The 16,122-nt window shown below is 41.7% G+C and overlaps 1 long non-coding RNA gene and 1 pseudogene across 7 annotated transcripts in view; both read left to right on the top strand.

The window, feature by feature from the left end:
• Positions 1 to 627: 627 nt before the first annotated feature.
• The window catches only part of LOC308473333, a 62,235-nt gene continuing 46,740 nt past the window's right edge, over positions 628 to 16,122 (top strand). For 4 of the 6 annotated variants that reach the window (XR_013984040.1, XR_013984041.1, XR_013984042.1 and 1 more), the window contains exons 1-4: positions 628 to 819; positions 1,235 to 1,376; positions 2,026 to 2,137; positions 4,205 to 4,352. This is a non-coding gene — a long non-coding RNA (uncharacterized lncRNA). Of the gene's footprint in view, positions 820 to 1,234; positions 1,377 to 2,025; positions 2,138 to 4,204; positions 4,353 to 8,778; positions 9,499 to 12,712; positions 14,430 to 16,122 lie in introns of those variants that run through there. The other 2 variants (XR_013984044.1, XR_013984045.1) reach the window with 2 other exon arrangements.
• LOC308473332 (actin, alpha skeletal muscle 3 pseudogene) lies at positions 5,658 to 6,557 on the top strand (annotated as a pseudogene). The gene has a single exon. The product of its transcript is annotated as an actin, alpha skeletal muscle 3 pseudogene (transcript).

The raw sequence follows: 16,122 nt of genomic DNA on the forward strand, positions 1-16,122 counted from the left end.
GCCTACCCATGCTATACAAGAAGTGAAACACAGTCGTCCTTTGTAAAAAGTTTGTAAAAAGAATGAGAATACGGGGGGTACCAAATTTTACAGATTTGCCCATCCCAACTGAAGAGCAGGGCCTGTAAAATGTCTTCAGTGCTAGCAGTCTTGAAGATGAGGATTTTGCACCGCTTTAGTGGTGCTACAGATGAGACTTGGAATGACATCTATTCACCACAGCATAGTGGGAGTGCTTTGGTTTGATCACCCATTCTTCCATCTCATATCAAACACTTTGGAAGGCTGTGAATCTGTGTTCAAGCCACTTTCACAGCACTATGGAACTTCCTACAATGTTGTGAACTGACAGGACAGCGGGGAGGGAGAAGAGTATCCCATCGAGGGGTGTAGCTATGACGGGGACACACCAGTGCAGATTAATGATGGAGAAAGGGGGTGGGGGCTGGGGGCTTAGGAGGTACTCATAGGATGGCAAGGGGGCAGTGGTCAGTTCACAGGAGCCAGAGGAAGGGGACACTTTAAGAAAAACACTGGGGCCTAATTTGATTAGTAGAATGCCTGGCATCTGGTGGGCGGGGCTTCTGTGCTGTGCTCTGGAATTGGCCCCTCCCTCCGGGTGTTCAGTTCAGTTCAGTTAGAGAGACCAACTGCCGTTCTCGCCTCACGATGTTGTTTTAGTTTCTCTCAGACAGTGTGTTATGGTGTTACAGTTTTCTTTATTATTAAAGAAAGCTTTGTTTGACATATACATGAGCCGCTTATGTTGCTGAAAGAAAATAAACTTTGCTGAAGAAGGGTGGAATATCCTCAAGTTGGGTGAGGTAAGGGATATTCACAGTCTGACAGGAGGATTGATTTTTTAAAATCACCCCCACATCACCAGAGCCAGAGGGGCCCCCGTCTCTGTGAACACAGCCAGCTCTGAGGTGTCAGGAACAGCAAGAGACTGAAGCAAGCAAGGGAACACAGCCCAGCTCACTGACCAGGTGGGGCTCATTAGCTCTGGGAGGAGGGCTGTGGCCCCTCAGCTGGATTAGGCTCAGGGCAGGAGAGGGTCACATGCCTCATCAAGCCCAGGTGCTTCATTCAAGATCCAAGGGATGCAGGCAGAGGCTCTCAGTTTGCTCAGCTTTCCCTGTTGATGGACCCTGGCTTGGGTGTTTCAGGAGCTCTAAGGGACTTTGCTTTTCAGGACTGGTTTCCAGGTTCCCTGCCCCTGGCTTGGCTGCAGCAGTGGGAGCCTGGCCTGACTGCTGAATTTTGGACTTGGCTCACTGTATCGAACCTGGACCGTTTTTCTCAACCTGTTGGATTGCCAAACTGCTTGCAAGCATCCAGCCTTGGAACTGTACACCAGCAGGACTTGCCGTCAGGTAGGCCGCGGTTCAAGACAAACAGCTCCTGTTGTTATCGGAAGCTATGCTTTTTTTCTGTTTTAAACATCCACACATCTCTTTAAGTGCAGGAGAAGATATCCCCCCCCCCCCCGGGCCCACCACCCTATACATGTGTCAGTGTGACCAAAGAAGGAGTTCAAAGTTAAAATTTTGGAGGAATTATGCCCATATGCATGTCAATTCATGGAAAATATTGTGGAGGGGTGATGGTAAATTCACTTCAAAGTTTAAATATGTTTGGATAGTATTTTAAATTGCTGGGAGCTTCAATAGCAGTTTTAATCCCTCTTATTGTGTGGTCATTAACCAGTATAAAATGGTATAGAAGTGTCTTTCTGTCCTTCATTCACCCCCCCACCCCAAAATATTTTTTTTTCACTTGCTTACACAAGAAGCACCTTTCTGCCCTTCATAAATGGCCACTAAGAGCTGGAAAGAGGTGTTTTAAATGGCACAGTTGAAGCCAGTCTAAAATGTTGTCTTGTGTCCATTTAAGCAGTAAAAGTTGCCTCCCCTTCATTGAAAACAATAGTTACTAAATGAAACAATTTGCTTTTAGAACATTGAATGATACATTTCTCTTTAAGTTCTTTTTAACTTTCTGCTATTTGTATTGTTTCTAAAGAGCGCCTATTGTTCTACTTGCTGTGAATATTTTTTGTTTCCAATATCCTTGAGTGGAGAGAATATGTTACAGCAGCTCAATGGTACAACAGTTCGTGATTTATCTATCAAAGGTATTTATAGAGCAGTAGCCACCATATTGTTTAAGCTTTGCCTCTACTTGCTATCTAGATACAATCAGAAAAATCTTTTGCTGGTAGCAAATTTAATATTCAACCCCTGATGTTCTAGGGGCCTGGAATTCATGCAGCTATTTAAAAGTGAAATTGATTGTAAAATGATTTAGGGCAAAAATTGGAAATTTCTGTAAGATTAGAAAGAATTGGTGTGATAATTATTGATGGGCAGTTTTTTATGGGCCCAATTTAGAAGTGGTCACCTAAAACAAGGCTGCAGAAGCTATGGTAGATTACAATTAATATCATCTTTGACCATGCTGTTGAATCTGATGGGAACTGGACACAAACAACAGCTGGAGGATTGCTAGTTCCCCAATTATGGCCTAAAACAAGCCCAGTTCATGCTGCAACCAAATGACCTCATTTTAAATAAACCCCTGATGTTACCCTTTCTTCTCCTAACATTCTCCTCAACAGACATTAAGCTCTTTTGTGTCCATCCACATTTGTGTCCATGCACACACTTTTTGGACCTTTAAAAATGGTGGTTTGCTTGACTTTTAGGAGACATCTGAAGGCAGCCTGAAGGCACTTTAGGGAAGTTTCTAAGGACTGATGTTTTTATTAGGTTTTTAGATATGTTGTAAGCCACCCAGAGTGGCTGGGGAAACCCAACCAGATGGGCGGGGTATAAATCATCATCATCATCATCATCATCATCATCATCCGTTTGGTTTCACAGTATAATACTTCCCAGAATCCATGAGTACCAGGGACAGGAAGTGTGCATTGTTGCATGACAGAGCATATGCTCTGTATTTAGATGGTCACATGCTTATTTGATTCAGCACGTAATTAATTAATGAAACTCACTTGCAGAAGATGGATTGAGGGGCACTAGCTTTAGATAGGTCTAAAAGAGGACTGGACAAACATTGTCCTTATCAGTGGCTACTAGTCATGATTGTTTTATACAGCCTTGTGACTCAGAGACAGTATGCTGCTGAGCACCAGCTGCTGAGGAGCAATAATGAGAAAGGGTGATTGTTCTCTAGTCTGGGCTGTGAGCTTTCCATACATATCTGGCTTGTCATGTGGGGTAACAGGATGCTGAACAAACTGGAGCATTGGTCTGACCCAACACCAGCAGAAGTTTTTATTTTTGCCAAATTTAATACAAATCCCTATACACCAAGCTGGGTGGTGGTAGAATAAGTGAAGGTGCCCCTCTGCCCAACTCTCCTGGCTAAGTCAGCCTTCTGTTGGTAATCCTCAATCGGTGCCAACCTTCTCCTTTTGCCGGTCAAATGTGAATAGGCAGGAGGGCCTCTGGCAGGATCCCCACCAGTGGAAGGCCCTGAAACAGGGCATTCTGAGGGTGGGAAGGGGTTGAAACAGCCCAAGATCTGTTGGATTCCAAGCTAGTTTCCCTGGCATCGTAAGATCGCACGGAGCCCCATCCAGGCTTGATTGCTGTGCCATGCATGGCAGGGCTGTGGATACAGTAGTTGCTCTGCTGCTCTGTAACAGTCTTAGTAAAGCAGCCTAATTCATTAAATTCATAACTAACTTCTCAGCAATTTCATACGTCCGTTAAACAAAGCAAATGTAGCACTTCATGAGAAGTTTCCAAGAAGTCAATAGCAAGTAGGGGGGTGGGAATCTGTTGCTAGACTACAGCTTCCACCACCCCTGACCATTGACCTAGTGTGTTGGCGCTGGTGGGAGTTGTAGTCCAACAACAGATGAGCACCCTCAGGTTTCCCACAGGGAGCAATGTTGTGCAACCAAACCAAATTCAAAAAGCCTGTGCCTAAATACCAAGCACATAACTCCACCCTTGCAAAAGTTGAACTATAATTGGCAAGCTCTGACAGTGCAATTTTTAAATGCATGCACACATAGAGAGAGAACTGTGGAAAAGTTGGAGAGAATTATATTACTAGAGGAAATAAGTTGTGAGAACAAATTGGAGCACTATCTTAGGAACGGTGGATTTAATGGAAGTGTAGGAAACCATAAATAGCAAAGATGGCTATAAAGTTCTCTCTTCGTTTCCAGCAAAGAAAAATTAAATAAGAAGAGTGAATAACTTGCCTGTCAAACTTTTAAGGTGTTGGCCTTGGGGTTATTCCAGAAGGAGCTGGAGGCAAGCCTCCAGGAGATGCTGCGAAAGTAGGGCAGCTGCAAAAAATCATGGACAAATGAGGTGTGTGTATGTACATTTACACTATGCTCTTCTGTTGGCCTTCCCCTTGTATGTTTTTTCCATTTTTAAATCAATCAAAAGCTCGCCTCCTCCCATCACAACGGCAAGTAAAAGCTATAGAGAACACTTCTGTGAAAACCGTGGCTTTGTCATTACAATGCCACATTTAGCAATTTAAGCCCAGGTCCCCTGTTGCGATTTAATTTTTGAATGAAGCTATGTATGATTCCCAATCATGGTTTTCTGAATGAGCAGAAGGCACCATTTCCTGTAGAAACTGAGCAATGATCATGAGCCTCATTACAACAGGCAAGATCTAGTCAAAAGTTAAGTGTTTGTTGTCCCACTGCTTTCAGCAGAGGAGAAAGAGGGGTTCAACAACCAATTTCCTGCATACTACACGAATGGAGCAGACTGCTTTGTCATAGGAACAGCTGCCCAGCTAAGTTTTCTCGATGGTGGGGTGCCATTGAGGCGGAGCTTTTGGAGCATTGCAACAGGCCTGAATCAGGAGCTGGAATCCTTTCTGAGCCCAAGTAGGGAAGCAGCCTACCCCCACCACAAGGGGCTGCATGTCAGCAGTAGGCTCCGTTCCAGCTATGCAAAGCCAGAGGTTTCTATGGCCTCCCATCTTTCCACCCACTTAAGCAAGAAGCGATATCAAAGTCTGAGGAAGAATTCTAGCCAGCCAAAAGCACGTGAGAGCGTAGAGTACAGCTGGTGAGGGGTATGACATGGAGAGAGTCTGGTGTGCGGGGTGCCAACTTGAATAAAATACTGAGGCAGCTGATAAGCCCCAACACACACAACTGATCACAAGACACAGCACACTCACACCATTGGAATGGCAATGCCCATCAACTTGGGGGGGGGGTCCCTTCAAACATTTTTTGGCAGGGCGAAGGGACCTTGGCCCCTAGGAGTTGGCTCCTATGGTCTGGTGGGTTGCACTTGATACGTGGGCTGGAGGTTCCCAACCCTGTCATAAAACCCAAGGGTTATAACTAAAGTTGTATTCCGAGTTGACCTATTGACTCATAATCACAATCTTCTTCTAGTCAGATAGCTGCCTGTGGAAATGTTACTCTAGCCCATCTTCATTCATTTTAACATGCTCTTTTCATATCTAATGAAGTGAAATGTAAGTCACTTGGCTTTTGTAAATAAAAGATGCAGCCAGGATTGTTATCTATACACAGCATTTCCTACAAAGTGAGGCAAGTTCTTATGAGTAGATGTTGCTCTCAGATGTAGTTATTATAGTTACAGAGCTTGGTAAACCTTTCTCATCTCTTCCTATTACTGATGAAGATCCTAACCGAGCGTGGCTATTCCTTTGTCACCACTGCTGAACGGGAGATTGTGCGTGACATCAAGGAGAAGCTGGGCTACGTGGCTTTGGACTTTGAGAACGAGATGGCCACCACTGCTTCCTCCTCCTCCCTGGAGAAGAGCTACGAGCTGCCTGATGGGCAAGTCATCACCATTGGCAACGAGCGTTTCCGGTGCCCAGAGACCCTCTTCCAACCCTCATTTATTGGCATGGAGTCTGCAGGCATCCACGAAACCACCTACAACTCCATCATGAAGTGTGACATCGACATCCGTAAGGACCTGTATGCCAACAACGTGCTCTCTGGCGGCATCACCATGTACCCTGGCATCGCTGACCGTATGCAGAAGGAAATCACCGCCTTGGCACCTAGCACCATGAAGATCAAGATCATTGCTCCTCCGGAGCGGAAGTACTCTGTGTGGATCGGCGGCTCCATTTTGGCTTCCCTCTCCACCTTCCAGCAGATGTGGATCAGCAAGCAAGAGTATGATGAAGCCGGGCCATCCATTGTCCACAGGAAGTGCTTCTAAAACGTCTCTTCATTACCCTCCCTGGCTTCTCCATTTCAGGTTCCAGCTGCTGTCCCTTCCTCCCAGATTTCATGGTGGTGCTTATGCCATTGGCTCACACTGCAAGAGCCATTCCTCCTCTTGACTGCCCACCTAACCCCAGCGCTGAGAGGTCTACTCATGAGTATAATGGAAAAAAATATTTGCAGAAGGCTCTTCTGCTCCTCAGGGTCTTATTTCCATGGAATCATCCCTTCTGCACCACCACATATGGTGCTAGTGCCTCAAGTTTGAGTATTTGTCATTACTCCCTCTTTTCTCTCTCCTTCCTGAAACCTTAAAGAATAAAGCAGTTTTACAGTAGAAAGAAAAAAAAAAGATAACATCATTTTGCTCAGCTAAGCAGCTTGAATACAACTCAGAGGATGGTGAGATATGATGGTAAGATATCAGATAGGATGGTGATATACAACCATGAAGAGGTATGTGGGAGAGAATAGCTGCTTTTTTGTTCTCATTATATTATAACAAGAAACGTACCTAGTTGTACTTCACAGAGATAAGGAGATGGTTGCTGGAGAAAGGATTTCTGCAGTTCCAGAGCAGGGCTGTACTTGCAAAATGCATTGCTGTCCAGAAGCTTTGAACCTAACATGATACCCTCTGGATGTTGTGGATTATTCCCATTATCCCTGATTATTGGCCATGCTGCCTGGGCATGATGGGAATTCTATTGGCATTCAAAGTCTGGAATAAGGAGTGGGGAATTTGGATTTTTAAAAGAGTGAAGAAATGTAGTTTGCTATTGTAGATTTTCTTGAATTGAATAGCTATGAAGAATTAGCAAAATATGCACCTCCCTCTGTGGTTTGTATACAAGTGTAAACATAAATGTCCATTACCATTTTATCTTTTTACAGTACATTTATGGCCTGTTTCCATTCTCAGAAAATCATATGCATTCCCTTTGGTTTTAGAAGCATTACCCTAATTATCACAGCTTTCTAAATACATAGCATAATGGCTTATAGTGATATATACTTTTTTTAAAGTACAGCACAGTGCCTGTTTAACATATAATTCTAAGAAATAATTCTAGTATGATGCTGCTAATTAAAACTCAGCATCACATACACACTCTGATTATTTTAGTCCTCACTCCAATGTGTGGATTTACTACTTACAATGTAGCTATAATCGACAGAAATGGATGTGTTTACTTACAGGAATGCACATCATTAATAACCCCAAGTAATGTCTTTAGTGTACTTTCACCATTAACTACTGCCATCTGTTGAAAAACAAGGATTCTGTGATTCTCAGTAATCCATTCTAATTTTCTGACTCTTCCAACTTCATCCAGTTTTCCATAAATTTTAAGCGAGAGGTGTGTAACCCTCATTTTTAAAGTGATGCGCTTGATTTTTCCAGTTTATTTATATGCATTTATATAGCACCCTCTCACAAAATCTCCGGGCAGCGGGCAGTGCACATCAGTGTAAAAAGGTTTTTTAAAAACCCAATTAAAAGCAGTACAGAACAGTACAGAATTAGGTGAACTATATAACCCCAACCGCATTACAATTCTCAGATGACATCTGGATGTATATGATGTGCCGCTTCTTTGTACTGGTTTTCAGATGAACTCCTCCCCTATATTTTGATCATTTTAAGTCTTTTCATGACCTCACTGTAAAGGAAAGAAAATGCAGGGGTTGATCTAGCAAAAGATAAGGACTTTAATGTGCCATGTATGTCAGTGGAAAGTTAAGACTGTTGATCTGCCACTTAGACTTTGCATCCTAATTATGCAGACGCCTAGAGACCTGGGCAGGTACAAGCAAAGCGGACTGGAAGGTGGGTCCAAACTGTCATACTGTCCTTCTACATATTTTAATGATACCTTTGAAGTGGGGTTGGAGACAGGCACAGACGCAAAAAAAGAGAAAAAGTACAGCTGTGGCAATTGCCTAATTAGCCGCTGGGCAGATGTTGACAGGAAATATAGATTGGGAACTTTGTATTTTGTGATTATGAGCAGGAGGTGAGGCTGATGAACGGTAAGTAACTGAACTTGATAGGGCCCTTAATGCTTTCTGCTTCAAAAATGTCCAAAGAGATTTTCAAATGGCTTTTGTATTTATTAAGGGTTTCCAGATAATTATTAAGGGACACAAAGGTCAGGATGTTCCAGCTGCCTAACAAAATAATGTAAATGAAAGAGAGGGTCCTGAAATGTAAAATAAAATATTATTGCTAATGCTAATGCTAATAGTACTGCTGCTAAGAATAATCATTAATGAAATAACATCAGTTGCCTACAAGTAGGGTACAAGTAGACCAGGCTGAGAAAGGTACACCTACAGTAGTTACTTTAACTGGAAAATAAAAGCAGAGTACATTTGTAATGATATTAGGAATTTTATAAGGGGTAGGTAGATACGGCTAATGAGTCCAGCTTAATGTGGCATTTGAAATAGTTGTGCTTCGTCAATGTGCCCTAGAGGTTTCTGGTCCTGCCTCATCAACCATAATTATAAGGACTCTACAAAAAACAAGTTTTTTCTTTCTCTCTCCTCAGGGTGATATGTATGTATCCACAACATTAAACTCTTGTTTTGGACTTTGTGGAAGGGCTTAAAAACAAGCCACAACTGCTACTGAATGCTATTTCAGGAATAATAAAATTTGTATGCATATTACAATGAATATAAAGAGTTTGATGGATATTGACATTCCCATGTAAAAGCTGATAATCCCAGCAGAATGTTCTGAATGCCCAAATATAGCTCCTCACTTTTTGAACATCTACCAATGAGCAAGGTTACAATCATCATTCAGTAGTGTATCTCTGAGCTGCTGGACATTCAATTCATTTGTCTGGTGTTGACTATCACATGTGAGTGCTGACAACACTCATCAGGTTTTAGATGTTTACTGCAGTAAAGACATATAGTGTACTTACACTGAATTGAAGGGCATTCCTAGTTCTTGTGTTGGAATTCCAGCCTGGATCTGAATAGTGGCAGATAAGATCTGAGGTCAGTGGTATGCAATTGTATAACATTTTCTTCACCAAAGAGGAATTACTTAGGAATGCAGTCCTATTTCTATTCACCTGAGAGTAAGCCTCATTAAATTCAATAGGACCTACACATCTTAGTAGACATGTAGAGCAAGAGTAGGTAGCCTTTTGGAGTTAAGGGTTGCATTCATTTGTGGGAGTATGATTGTGGTCAAAGGAAAAAGTGAGGGGGGCACCCCTTCTTATTGTTCCCCTATCCATTCTCTTTTTCTTCCCCCATCCATTCTCTTTTTCTTCCCCCATCCCAATCTATTCACACAAGAACACAACACTCTCTCTCCTCTTCGTTCATCTAACATCTATTCATTCTTTCTCAAGAGTTGCACTGAAGGTGGTGGGAGTTGTCTACATGTGATGCATAGGACTGCACTGTAAATGCTATTTCATAAGGTGGCCATTTACACATTGCCAAAAAAAATATGAAAATGATCACACACAAAAAAAAGACTGACAGAAGAGGACACAGATCTGCATAAATCTTGCATAAATCTGTGGATTAAACCACAGAGCCTAGGACTTGCCGATCAGAAGGTCGGCGGTTTGAATCCCCGTGATGGGGTGAGCTCCCGTTGCTCGGTCCCTGCTCTTGCCAACCTAGCAGTTCGAAAGCACGTCAGAATGCAAGTAAATAAATAGGTACCCCTCCGGCGGGAAGGTAAACAGTGTTTCTGTGCGCTGCTCTGGTTCGCCAAAAGCGGCTTAGTCATGCTGGCCACATGACCTGGAAGCTGTACGCCGGCTCCCTTGGCCAATAAAGCGAGATGAGTGCCGCAACCCCAGAGTCGGCCACGACTGGACCTAATGGTCAGGGGTCCCTTTACCTTTATAATTACAGTACTACACTTTAAAAAGAAAATGCAATACAACTCACATTAGCAGGGAAAGCTGTGACTAAGTGACTTGTCTACCAAATTGTGATGTGTACACAATATAAATTTAAAGCACATTTTGTCCCTCAAAGAATTCTGGGCATTGAAGTTTCTCAAGGGTTGTTGGCAATTGTAATTCTGTGAGGGGTAAAACATAGTGATCAGAATTATTTGAGGGAAAGAATGTGTTTCAAATGTGCTTTAAAGCTACAGTTGTGTGCACAGCCTCACACTGCTTTCCAAGTGCCGTTGATGGGCAATTTCAAAGTCCCTGCTCTACCTTCTAATGGCTCCTTACTTTAAAACTCTTCTAATAATGCAATGTCTTTGGAAAACTAGGGCAGATGGTCACTCTACCTGTACTTAGAATAAATTGCTTCTAATAGAATATGTATATTAAGTCAGGATTGCAGCCTCATTATTCAGAGTGGAATATTTATAACCCCTTTATTAGATAATTCACCATGGCCCTATTTTCATGGACAGATTTCACCCCTATTTAGTTGTTGATTGAACATCCTAGCAAACATTTAATTCTCTCCAGTTCGGTATGACAAAATTCATTTCTTTGAACTGTGCCTCTGAATATATGTTGCCTTTTTTGGATAGGTTTCTCCTGCCCTAGGGAAAACAATAGATCTATAAAGTGAAGCTAAAATTAAACTTTTCTTCCAAACAGACCAGCAGATCTCCAGAAGGCTGTTCATACAGAATGCCCTCCAACCTCTAGAAAGATTGGCTATCTCTGTAACTAGAGCACTGCTTTAGCCTCTTTAAAGTTTCAAACAGATATGTGGGCATCATCTGAAATGGACCCTGGGGCTCTGGTGGCTTTTTGTTTTGTTTTCTGGATGCCTCTTGTTATGTGCAAATAAAGTATCCTGCTCACATTTTAGTTAGGAAGGAATAAACAGCACCATCAGAGGAAAGGGGACAAGTGAACACTCCCAACTTGCCCCCATTGCTGAATTCCTGTCATTAATGCATACCTGCTCACCTAGAAATATATTTTTTCCCTTTCTGTGTCCCCCTTCACCAAAAGTCACAGAATGATTTACAGCATCAAAAAACATAATAGCCATACAACATAAAAGATTAAACACAATTAGTTCCATACAAGTCATAATAAAAAAAGCAACAGCAGTAAAACAATTCCCAAATTACATCAGTCACCCAAAAGCCTGCTGGAAGAGGTGCTCCTTTCCTAAAAGAAAATAATGTGCATCTCATTGGGGGATCATTCCATGTGTCCTGGACTCTGAGAGATTTCTTAGACTCTTTAAAAGTGATTATCTTCAAGTAAAGCTCTGGCAGTCTTCCCTCCAAAAGTCAGCCTAAATGTGTATTGTTTGCATGCAAAGAAATGTGAATTCGGGTCGTGGACCTAAGCAAGCAGCCTGTTAAGGACCTAGTAGCAGCCTTGCTGTGCAAGTGAAATATCCACTGACTATTTTGAAGGACGTAAAATACCTTTCAGTGTTCTCACTGAGCACAGAGTGAGCTCACATATTTCTGAACTACTTTCAAATTCCACAGTAAAATTCAAGGCAAAATTGGAGGTAAACCTATGTAAAAAAATTATGGAAACATTAGATTTTTACAATTTCTTAACGGAGTTTCCACACATCTTTAATCTTAATTAATGCTAAGTAAAAATGTTTTAATTAAAGTTTTAAATTAAATTTTAAAAATTATACCATCTCAGTAACTTTGTTTGTAATATGGGAGGCAGATTTAAATCAGGAATGCCTTTTCAGGCACACCATATTTTCAGGATTAGTGGCTAGTGTGAAATGTCATTGGAATTATAGTGACTGTTTTTGTATGAACCAAGATGAGTTTTAAATGCATGCACATAAGGAATTCTTAGGTTCTTGCAAGCATCTTTTTATTATTATGTGTGAAGAAAACAAATTACCGATGCCCAGAGAAGTGCTTTAATAGCCATCTTTCTGCTCTGAGTGAAAGAAACAGAGGGAGTTTCATTCTTCCTTTGTTCTAAGTTAATATCCGATATTCTTCTCAACCTGAGGTGGGGGGCAGAGATGCCAGAACAAATATAAAAGGTTCGTTTCATTTAATGGGCTTAGACGCCTAACGTTAATGATTTCCATGCAACAAATCTCAGTGGATAGCTTTAAGTAATCCCTGGTTTTACAAGACATATCTTGCAATTACCCTGAACCTTTTGTGAGAATCGTAGAAAATTTGAGTGCCGCAATGAAGCAGCTAACATCTGTGGTTTCCTATAGAGTTGTGAGGTTAAAATCAATTAGCGGTAACCAGGACTCCTTGCAACGGCCTTTCATGCAGAACAAACGTGCTGGAATTTGAAATGAAAAATGTAATCACTCTGAAAAGCATCCATAATGTGTGTGTCCCCCCCTTCATTAATCTTGACATGCCCCCACATTGCTAACATGATTTTCAATCTGCCAGAGCATCAGCTAGCTCTCAGTCAAATATATATTCCGTCTTTTAAACGAATCTCTGTTAACGCACTGTGATTGAGTAATTTTGCTTTGCTGCTTCATGTTTCCCTATGTCTCTGCCTCCAGTAGAAACACCTGAGCCTTAAGCGATACAAATCAAAGAACAGTATCAGCTGGTTTTGTGGCAAGAGAGGACTGAGTCTAGAGGGGGTTTCCCCCCTCCCATATCTATTAAAGTAATAACACATGCCCATAAGCATTTTGTTCAGCTTTTGTCTGTTGTTGTCGTTTAATCGTGTCCGGCTCTTCGTGACCCCCTGGACCAGAGCACGCCAGGCACTCCTGTCTTCCACTGCCTCCCGCAGTTTGGTCAAACTCATGCTGGTAGCTTCAGGACTTCAGGGAGAAGAAAGGAGAGCTCTCGTCCCAATAAGGGAGCCAAACATCCATCATAAATGGGATGGTGACCTTCTCCTCTCATAACAACCAACTTAAAAACAGCTTTATGAGTATTATCTAGGTGATATGACCCACTATCAAATGAGGCTTTGAAAGATACGCAACAAAGAAGCACACAGAGAACAGGAATCCTTACTGGGGAGAGATAGCCACCCCTTGTACTTTGGGGGAAGACATATAGAAGTGCATAATTTGAGCTGCTGCCACCCGATGGAGAGCTTTTTTTATCTCCTTTGGGTGCCTAGAGTTGTAAAAGATTAAAGAAGTGACAGGAATTACCGGTAAAACTGAAGTGAGAAAACAGGGCCTCCTCAATTTCAATGCTATTTTCATGTCTAAAATAAGACACTGGGATAGGGGCAAAATTTCAATTCACAGAGGGTAAAACGAAACCTTGGACTGGGTCCAAGGAACAACCCCAGTTTTAGGACTCACTAGAGTAACCCAAGAGCTAAAAAAAACCAGTATATCCTTATGTCTGCTTATTTTATTTTACATTACATTTTCATTAGGAGTTCTCTCAAGAGTCCATGCAATTTCATGTGCCACCACAGCAGAGTCACTTTGAGACATTTACAGCTTGTGCTTCTTAAGGTCCTCTTTAATGCTGTGGGTGTCCTTGGAATGCAGAAAACTGTGCTAGAAAGATCTAGAAAGATGACGAGGCTGCTATAGGCATCACATGATGACTAAGAGGATATCTCACACCCAGTAACTATTAAGCAAGTGTCACTCCAGTTAAGCACTTAGAGGACAGAAGTGGACACACCATATTTAGTGTGTCATTTTAAAAGGGGCATTGTCTTTATCAAAGGCATTTATTGCTGCATAGAGGTTACCTACTGTCAAAGATGCATATGTTCACTATTTTAAAAAATGCCAAATAACATTAAGCCTGAGAGTCAAATTTACAAAAGGAGAGCAGGCTGAGCTTGTCACTCAAAATTTTGCAAACCCTTTTGAAGTGCACTCTCCACAATTTTAGCAGTGATTTGCTTACCTCTATTAATAAGCTGCTTTTCAACTTTATAGTTGCAAAACTGAACAGAGCAGCAGAGCATCACCTGAACAACTAAATTGCATGCATAAATGCTGATGATAGCATTAGTACAGAACTAAACTGTCTTTTGAAGTTAGATGCATTAAATTGCTTCTGAAAAACTGGAAACCAGCACATTTTACACACACAAAATGTGGCAGCAGGAGGTGGGTAGGAACAAGGCTTCCTGAAACAAAGACTGAAAAAGCAATTACATCTTACAAATATTTTTATGAAAAGGGAGTTGAAGCAGGCTAGAAACTTTAAACAACAAAACAGCACTGTTGTAATAATGACTGACACCAACAGAGTAAGATTAATAAGGAATTTGTTTTAAAAGAACCTATGTGCGACTTCAAAATCAATATCAAATAGGTGGCGCTGTGGGTTAAACCACAGAGCCTAGGACTTGCCGATCAGAAGTTTGGCGGTTTGAATCCCCACGACAGGGTGAGCTCCCGTTGCTCAGTCCCAGCTCCTGCAAACCTAGCAGTTTGAAAGCACGTCAAAGTGCAAGTAGATAAATAGGTACTGCTCCAGCGGGAAGGTAAAGGCATTTCTGTGTGCTGCTCTGGTTCGCCAGAAGCGGCTCAGTCATGCTGGCCACATGACCCGGAAGCTGTACGCCAGCTCCCTCGGCCAATAAAGCGAGATGAGTGCCGCAACCCTAGAGTTGGTCACGACTGGACCTAATGGTCAGGGGTCCCTTTACCTTTACTAGTTGAGTATTTGGCTAAGACTAATCACCCCAGTTTTCAAAAGCTTATATGCAACATTTGAAATCTAGTCTATTGTTTAAAAACCCAGATTGCATGAGAAGCCTAACAAATATGCTGCAGGAGAGCTGCTTTGTTAGCTCTGAATAGCAGAAATAGTTCACCAGCAGTAAAATGAAATATACCATCAGTCACATTCTAGTATACTGTAATGTGGGTGACGACAATCCGAAGTGGAAAGCGCAGTTCTGACATATTGTTTAAATTAAAACAATGGATGCAGGTGGCAGTCCTATAACCACTTACTCAATGGGGTTTCTTTCTATGTTGATATGGATTGCATTGCATTGAAAGTGTATATTTAATAAAAACATATTTCCCAAAAAAGTTGAAAATACCAATCTTAAGTACAACACCAAAAAAGGCAATGGACTTGCCAGCATTTCTCATCATAGATATAAAATTAAGATTTCTAATTGTCGGTATCCATTAAAAAGTTTCATTCATTATGAGACGACTTCCACTTTGCATAAAAATTCATGTTTCTTTAAGAAGTTTTGTGCCCTTGGAATGTCCCATTTCTCATGCTTCCTTCAAAGCTACTAACAGGTTTCTGGTAAAGATGATGTGAGACTGAGAGCAGAGCTGACAGTTCTATTAGCTGCAGAAACAGGACAGGTCAATAAAGGGATCTCACACCCAAGGATAATGAGCTCAGCTTCTGAGCAGTGTCCCAATTCTTGTAGGAATAGCTCTGACATGACAGACTAGTTGCAGCTGCAGATAGAAGCATACCCTGACCAATAGTCATTAGAATTCTGAAGTTTAGGCTGAAGTTAGAACCACACGCTGCATGACCGTTAGACTGCATTTGTGTAAAATGTTATTCCTAATGAATGTTTGCCTTCTGAATATTTTTTACAAAGCCAGCTTCCCTTCCATTTCATATTGTCTCTTATTCACCCTCGCTTCATAGTGTGTGTGTTCTCATACAGGTTCTTTTTGCCTTTAAACAATCAACAACCTCAGGGATAAGCCTTGGACAACTTCAATTTCACCAAAAATATATTGCAAGCATGGGCTATGAGGGAGACTGTGAGAGACCCTGCAAAAAAAAAAAAAAAAATGTTTGCAGTTCTGACATAAGACTTGTGATTTTCTTGCTGCTCTGTCAGTTCCATTCCTAAAATTTGAGATGCTTCAAAAAGGAGTGTGGGCTTTTGAAGAGAGTCTCATTGAGCTGGCACTACTGTCAGTCTGACTGGCCTTCATGCAGAAGAAATAACAGGTATACAATGACGTTCTTCTGAACCAATACAACCGAA

The sequence above is a fragment of the Podarcis pityusensis genome (assembly GCF_964106645.2).
Source record: "Podarcis pityusensis genome assembly, chromosome: 3".
NCBI lineage: Eukaryota > Metazoa > Chordata > Lepidosauria > Squamata > Lacertidae > Podarcis > Podarcis pityusensis.